The 7,265-nt window shown below is 45.7% G+C and overlaps 1 protein-coding gene across 1 annotated transcript in view; it reads right to left on the reverse strand.

Moving 5' to 3' along the window:
- plekhh1 (pleckstrin homology domain containing, family H (with MyTH4 domain) member 1) overlaps positions 1 to 4,391 on the reverse strand; it is a 56,946-nt gene extending 52,555 nt beyond the window's left edge. Inside the window, exon 1 of the mRNA XM_061259277.1 lies at positions 4,277 to 4,391. The gene's annotated coding sequence lies outside the window, so the exon portion shown is untranslated. The remainder of the gene's footprint in view (positions 1 to 4,276) is intronic.
- Positions 4,392 to 7,265: the final 2,874 nt, after the last annotated feature.

The raw sequence follows: 7,265 nt of genomic DNA on the forward strand, positions 1-7,265 counted from the left end.
CCATTCATTCTCATTCCGGGAGACGGGCTCGAAGAGAGCCGTTTAAAAAAATGAAGAAGAAAAAAAACACATCCGAGTGAAGGGAGACCTTGGGAAACCAGCGGAAGTCAAACACCAATGACTGTCATTTGTTCAGTTACACTGACAAGTCAAGCCAGACAAAGGCCGATTTTGCTGTGGTTAGTAATGGACGGCTAGGCACCCAGGAAATGCTCAGACTGTTAAATAATGATAGTCCTGAGGCCAAAACCCGACCGCTCAGGCGACACAGGAATGCCAATAAAACAGGATAACTGGTGTCAGTCAGTGACATCTCTGTAGGACAGTGGTTCCCTAACCCGGTCCTGCAGCACTCCTGTGTATGCTGGTTTTCGTTCCAACCGCAACTGCAATCCAAGAATTTTAACAGCCTGTTATTTTTTCTTAATTAGGTGCTGTTCATGTTTTGAGGGATTAACTTACCCTTTTAAACCGCATCTTGTCACATGGCTATTCATACCATAAAGAATCAAATTACCATGTTCATATTGTGCTTATTGTGCTTATTATCGCAAACAGTGAATACATTTAGCAGAAAATTCGCATAAAAAGTGGTCGATAATTTTTAACTGATCAAACTAAACTAAATCAACAGGCTCCTAACGGGCGAAAGTGTGGACGCCTGCCCACCAAAACTAACCATTTGTAAGATCATTCAAGGGCAAGTGATCATAGGGCAAACCTGCATTGTGTTGATATGCTTAAGGAAAAACATTACAATAAATTAAATTACTGCCTAATTAAGAGCCTACTAATTAACCTCAGTCTTTTATTTGTTACCTCTTCTTATGCAATCGCTTGCAAGATGGTCCAATAAGCACAATACGGACATGCTAATTTTATTCTTCATGCAGTTGCGAAGGTATTTCTGTCAATGTGGTTTAAGGTAAATAACCCCTCTAAAGCACCTAAGGCTAGCACTGACACACGCACAGATACACACGCACACAGGCATGCTAACGCAGACACACACACACACACACACACACACACATACACACGCACACAGGCATACTAGCGCTGACACACACACACACACAGGCAGGCTAGCACTGACACACACACAGATACACAGATACACACACACACAGGCATGCTAGTGCTGACACACACACACACACACACACACAGGCATGCTAGCACTGACACACACACAGGCATGCTAGCACCGACACACACACACACACAGGCATGCTAGCACGAACACACACACAGGCATGCCAGCACTGACACATACACACACAGACACACACACGCATGCTAGCACTGGCACACACACGCATGCAGGGACAAGCACACAGCATCCCACGCCTCTCTCCCCCAGTCGTTCAGCCCACAGCAGTGGTGATGTCAGCCATTAGGAGACTCGATGATATCACCCCAACCGACATTTCAAATAAATATTTCTGTATCTTCATCGAGATCTGACTCTAACTTAATAAGGGTTCAGAAATCTGGGTTAGCGTGTGCAAACGGAGCGGAGGAAGCTGGCAACTGCTGACTTGGACAAAATGAAGGGAGTCCAAACTTGGAGAGCCATAACCATCAGTTCACTTCCACTGTAGCAGTTCAAGGCATGGGACTGCCTAGCAAAAACACTCCCACACACAGGCACACACACAGGCACAGACACAGGCACACACACACACACAGATTCACTCACTTACACACACACACACACACACACGCACACACGCACACACGCACACACACACAGACAGACAGACACACTCACTCATACACGCGCACACACACACACACACACACACACACACACACACATGCACACACACGCACACACACACAGACAGACACACAGGCACAGACACAGGCACACACACACACAGATGCACTCACTTACACACACACACACGCACACACGCACACACACACACACACACACACAGACAGACAGACACACTCACTCATACACACGCACACACACATACACACGCACACATTTAGCCATTGAAAAGAGTTCTTAACAACAGAGTTCTGCTTTTCCATTTTGTTTCCAGGCAAGCTTCAGTATCGAGGTCCAGTATGGAATAGATACATTCAGAAAGCAGGCTGGAGAATCCTATCCTCTTTTAAACCCTGAAAGAAGAAGAGACCCTGCAAAATACACAACATTCTCTCACCGCCTCTCAGCGCCGGCACTGCCGTGTCCCATAAACACCTCAGCTACACCGGCCGAACGCTAGCACTCGAGGGGCCAACCCATCACACAGACGCCCAAAACCCTCCGCCAGGAGTGTGACCGCGAAGTGCCGAGGGGTGCCGACCGAGGGGAACCCGGAGCCAAAAAAACGTAAAAACACCACGCAGCCTGACACAGCAGACCGGCGTTCCCGCGGCGAATCCGGACCGTTTTCCGTGCGGGAGGGCCCGGGAGGGAGGGAGGCGCGCGCGGTAATGACAGGGCTGCGTTCGCCGGGCCGCGCTCATCATCAGGCGCGGCGGTGAACGCAGGCCGAGACATTCCTCTGCGCCGAGGCGTAAACATCGCCCTCGCTGTCCTCCCGCACCGACACAAAGCCCTCAACACGAAGCCGCCACCCACCCCCCGCTCGACACGGAGGGATTAAGAGCGCCCCGAGATTAAGGGCACCCCGAGAAGGATTAAGGGCACCCCGAGAGGGATTAAGGGCACCCCACGGAGCCGTCACCGTCACCCCCAGCACGGCCACGTTCGCCCCCTCCCCGGAACTTTCTGGAAGCTGATGAAAAGTAGCGGGAACGGCCCGGGTAACAGAAAAGGATGTTTGGTTTAGTGACACAAGGCCAACGGGGAGGTTGAATCATGCACTGGGCTGATATGATGGGCTCTGCTTGCGATAATGACCCTCGCTCTCAGAAATAAAGACACGAAAAGTGTCAAAAGATTGTACCCCTAGCTAGCAATATATAACTAATTTGTACCTTTTTTGCTTGGAAAATGAACATCACTGTACTTTCATGGTACATGTAGCAAATATGATGGTTGAAGAACAAAAATTCCAAAATGTATCCCAAATGAAAGATTCCAGTTTACTAACATGAAAAAAAAGTGGGGTTTTTCTATTTTATAAAGGCATGACTAGCAAAATAATAAGACTGTATGTATAATAAACACAATGAAGATGTCCATGTGCCTGTTTCAATTACACAGATTAAGTTTAGTCCTGGACTAAATGTAGTTTTGTTTGGAGAATCTCCGTTGAAAATGTATTTTAGTCGTGGACGAGGTTTAATATGTCTCCGTGAAACTAACCCTACATGTAATAATTACACGCTCTACAGTGAAGTATTTCAGTTTAGTAACGTGAAAAAACAAGTTGTATATTTTATTTAATACAGGCATATTCAGTGAAATAATAAGCCTATGTGATGTCTTGCACAGCTGAACTGGAGTTGGATCAGTATCCAATCCACAAAATGCTACTCACTGGCTCTCTGTCAACTCAAGCAACCAGGAAACACACTGCTCATTAACACTGTGACAGTCTCTTAGACTCTTGAGTGCGTTTATTTTATATTTGTGACAACCTCAAAACAGCACAATAACCAGAGATTAAAGCGAAATGGTTCAGTTCAAGTTGGAACCATTATGATGTCTACAATTTACTACCATTAAGCCCAGTTAATGCTGTCAGGGAAAAGTGGACTATAAACTAATCACACATAGCCTATTCAACATCATGACCTCATAATTCAATAAACACAATGACAAACATCTATCCGTCACATAATCACAATAAACACATCAAGAGCCGGGGATTGTGAATACGTTTTTCGGCATCATTACTTTTATCTGAGTGTAACTTTTTTGGAACCCCGTACAATTTTTTTTCCAATGCTGTTGGATAGAGCGTTAAACGTCTCACAAATATGCCTATACCTCGAGAGCATGCGACTGCTACTGAAAATGTGCACACGGTGCAGGTGTATACGACGGGAAACTGCTACAATGAACAGGCTCTCCCTCTCTCTCTCTCAAGCTACCATAAAAAGCCCGAATACGATGTGTGCGGCACCGCTCTCGTCCCAGGCGTAACCTGCTCCTGCTCTTCCATTGATTTCTTTACAAGAAGCGGCGAGATGAAGGGTTCCATCCCGGGTTCCCAGACAATTCCCAGGAAGGACAAGGACTGCCCGATCGCAAGCGGCGCTGCAGAAGTTTAGCGCGCCGCTGTCGAACACCCCCCTCCCCACGTTCGATATAAAGACCATTCCACGGTTGAATAAAAATGATTACCTTGTGAATTTCGGCTGCGTTTTCCTGGACCTCTCGCACTTTCGCACACCTTCTCTCTGCAAATCACATCACGGCACTCGGATCGTTCAGTTACACGCTCACTCCGGCTTATTCCGTGGGCAACTTTCCCCAATGCTCTCTTTTAAGAACCCATTCCTTTCTGCCGCTTTCTTACGGTTTTCCCTTACATGCACAGTTCAGACAACGTTGACGCCGCGTCGCTGATCCCCATTCACCGGGATCATCCCTTATTCCTTTAAAGGGCGAGCTTCGTGGATCGGGTTACGCCGGGAGCCAAGCCCCCCTTATGTATAAAACTGTAGCGCACAGGATATTGCATCAGAGCTCGCCTTTACCTATTGACTTTACGTTATAATAGAAAGGTGCCCATGCACTTGTTGCGTGTGCTTTCAGCAACCACGGGTCCAGATTGTGTTGTTTTCATTTACATTAATTGTGCTTTTAAGTTGCTTCCCAAAGGCGAAAAGGTTAGAGTGGAGCTGTTTGGTTTGGGATGACGTGATTTTCAAAACCGCAAAACCTGCATGAATCCAAGGTGTTTTACTCCTACTCGAAGAATGTTTATTACTCATTTATATGAAGAATGTGTTTATATATATGCACGTGTGTGAAAATATTTCAAGCTGTTTAAACTTTGTGTGAAAAGCAATTACTTGAGCAGTAACAATTTTGCGAGGGGGCGATTAAGAGAAACTTTCAGACCTTTTTATCGGCAGGCACGTCTCTCTTACCTACTGCACAGAGATGCTAAGAGTCCCCTAAAAGCCTGCGTTCAACCCATCAGGTCATCTTGGTTAACAATTAGGCGCCTCCAGTTCGTCGCCATTTTCAAATAGAACATTCCCTGAAGTGTAACATGCACGTGGAACATACGGTGTCTCTGGCCAAAATAATTAACATGAATCCACCGTATTTAAAATATGTATTGGTGGTTTATTTAACTTGTTTCACAGTGACCTCACTCGACTTCTACATTCTACTTAAGGTTTTCTTTTTGATCCAGCTGGGATGTCTTGTGATCAAGTAAGCTACTTACATCGCTGTCTTCGGGATGTGCCTGAATATCCATGAAATATAGGCATAGGCAATGTCACAGAGTGTATGATTTACTTTCATATAGGGATTTACTTGGTATATTGGTGTTTTTAAAAAAACACCGGAATGACACATTCTCTTGTGTCAGCTAATTCCATGTTCGTAAAATTATTTTCCAGCATCTCCTAAAATACTTGTGTTTGTAACATCACAACCCTGATCTCAATTTTTTCATAAACAAAATTGGCACAGTTCTCTCAGGAACCCTATGTATTCTTTCAGTGCCCGTGTGTGCGAGGTGATTCTCGAAAAGATCAACAACAATAAACATTAGAGCATGGTAGCATAATGGTTATGGTGGCTGGTTTTGTGTGTATGGTCCACCTATATAAGTAAACTGCATCAATATACATCGACAGTAGTCCCTATTGCATCCCTGTATTCATCTACCCAATATACAACTCACTTCAGAGTCTGTGATATTAATTATGGATACTTTCTATACTTAGTCAGTGTTTCCAGAGAATGCCGTTGCCGGGATTTGATCAGTCACTGTACACTAACAGGATTATTGGAAATGGTTGGAAGATTCCACAACTTGTCTGCCAATATCCTGGTTGTATAATCCCCAAGAGTCTCTGGGAATCCCAGAACCAGTCAAAGAGACAGAGCACTAATGAGACTAGAGACATCTAATAGTTGGGGCATCATTCCAAGATATAGTTACACAGTTCACCTCTGACCAGCGGGACAAAATCAACCCTGTCCAATCTGTTTCTGCTTGTGAGCGCACCTTGGGCCAAAAGATTTCATACTGAGCCCTTCCGTTCCAGAGCTCCCATTTTGTATATCTGTTGACCGAGTAGGAGGACCTCTCTGGGACCTCTGTGAAGAGGGGTAATGTGTCAATCTTAAATGATAAACAATCCATATTTGTGCAAGCTAATAGTGAATGTCCAAAACCATCGACTTGGTATTCTACTGGCTTTAAATAAGTTGGCTGGTGTGTGTATGAGAGAGAGACTGAGTGAATGAGTGTTTGCATTGCATCAATTCAATTTTATTTGTATAGCACGTTTATATTACATTATATTACATGAACTGCATTTGGCAGACGCTCTTATCCAGAGGGACATACTGTCTAAGCCGGAGACAATCCTCCCCTGGAGCAATGCAGGGTTAAGGGCCTTGCTCAAAGGTCCAACGGCCGTGCGGATCTTATTGTGACTACACCGGGGATCAAGCAAGGTCCAGGTTGGTGGACCTTGCGGCTCCCAGTCATTTACCTTAACCACTGCGCTACAGGCCACACTTATCACAAAAGACTGTCCCAAAGGCGCTTTACAGAGAAAAAAATTGGAAGTACCAGCCCTGAGGTAAACAACTCCCTAGTGGGAGAAAAACCCTCAAACACAGCGTGTGTGTGTGTGGGAGGGAGAGAGTGAGTGCCTATGGTAGTAGGTGCTTGGTTGTAGTGTAGACGCCCGTGCCCTGCTCCACAGCTCAGGCAGTGTGGGAGCCTGATGGCTGAGGCTCAAACCCAGGGCTTAGCGCTGGCTTACGGAGGGTCCTGTTGGATAATGAGTCAGTGCTCTCAGTCAAAACAACTCCTGCTTGCCCCCTGTATTGTTTACACTCCTCTTTCACTGGGGCGCTGCCTGATTTTAACAGGTAGGGGTGTCTGTGTGCCAAGATCCCTGGGTTTTATAAACACCTCTCCTCTGACACATCTCCTTTGTAACATTAAAAGGGTCATAAAAGGTATCCTTTAGGGGTATTGGGGGGGGGGGGGGGGGGGGGAAATTCAGATATGCACCTTTACTGTATTATTTCAGGGCCAGGTGAACTTTTTGGAGGACAACAACCCCTGAATTAAGTATTTAAGTACTTGCACATCCAGTAGAGCTGGCAGGAGTTTTGCAATTGGTCAGGG

The sequence above is a fragment of the Conger conger genome, chromosome 1, assembly GCF_963514075.1.
Source record: "Conger conger chromosome 1, fConCon1.1, whole genome shotgun sequence".
Taxonomy (NCBI): Eukaryota; Metazoa; Chordata; class Actinopteri; order Anguilliformes; family Congridae; genus Conger; species Conger conger.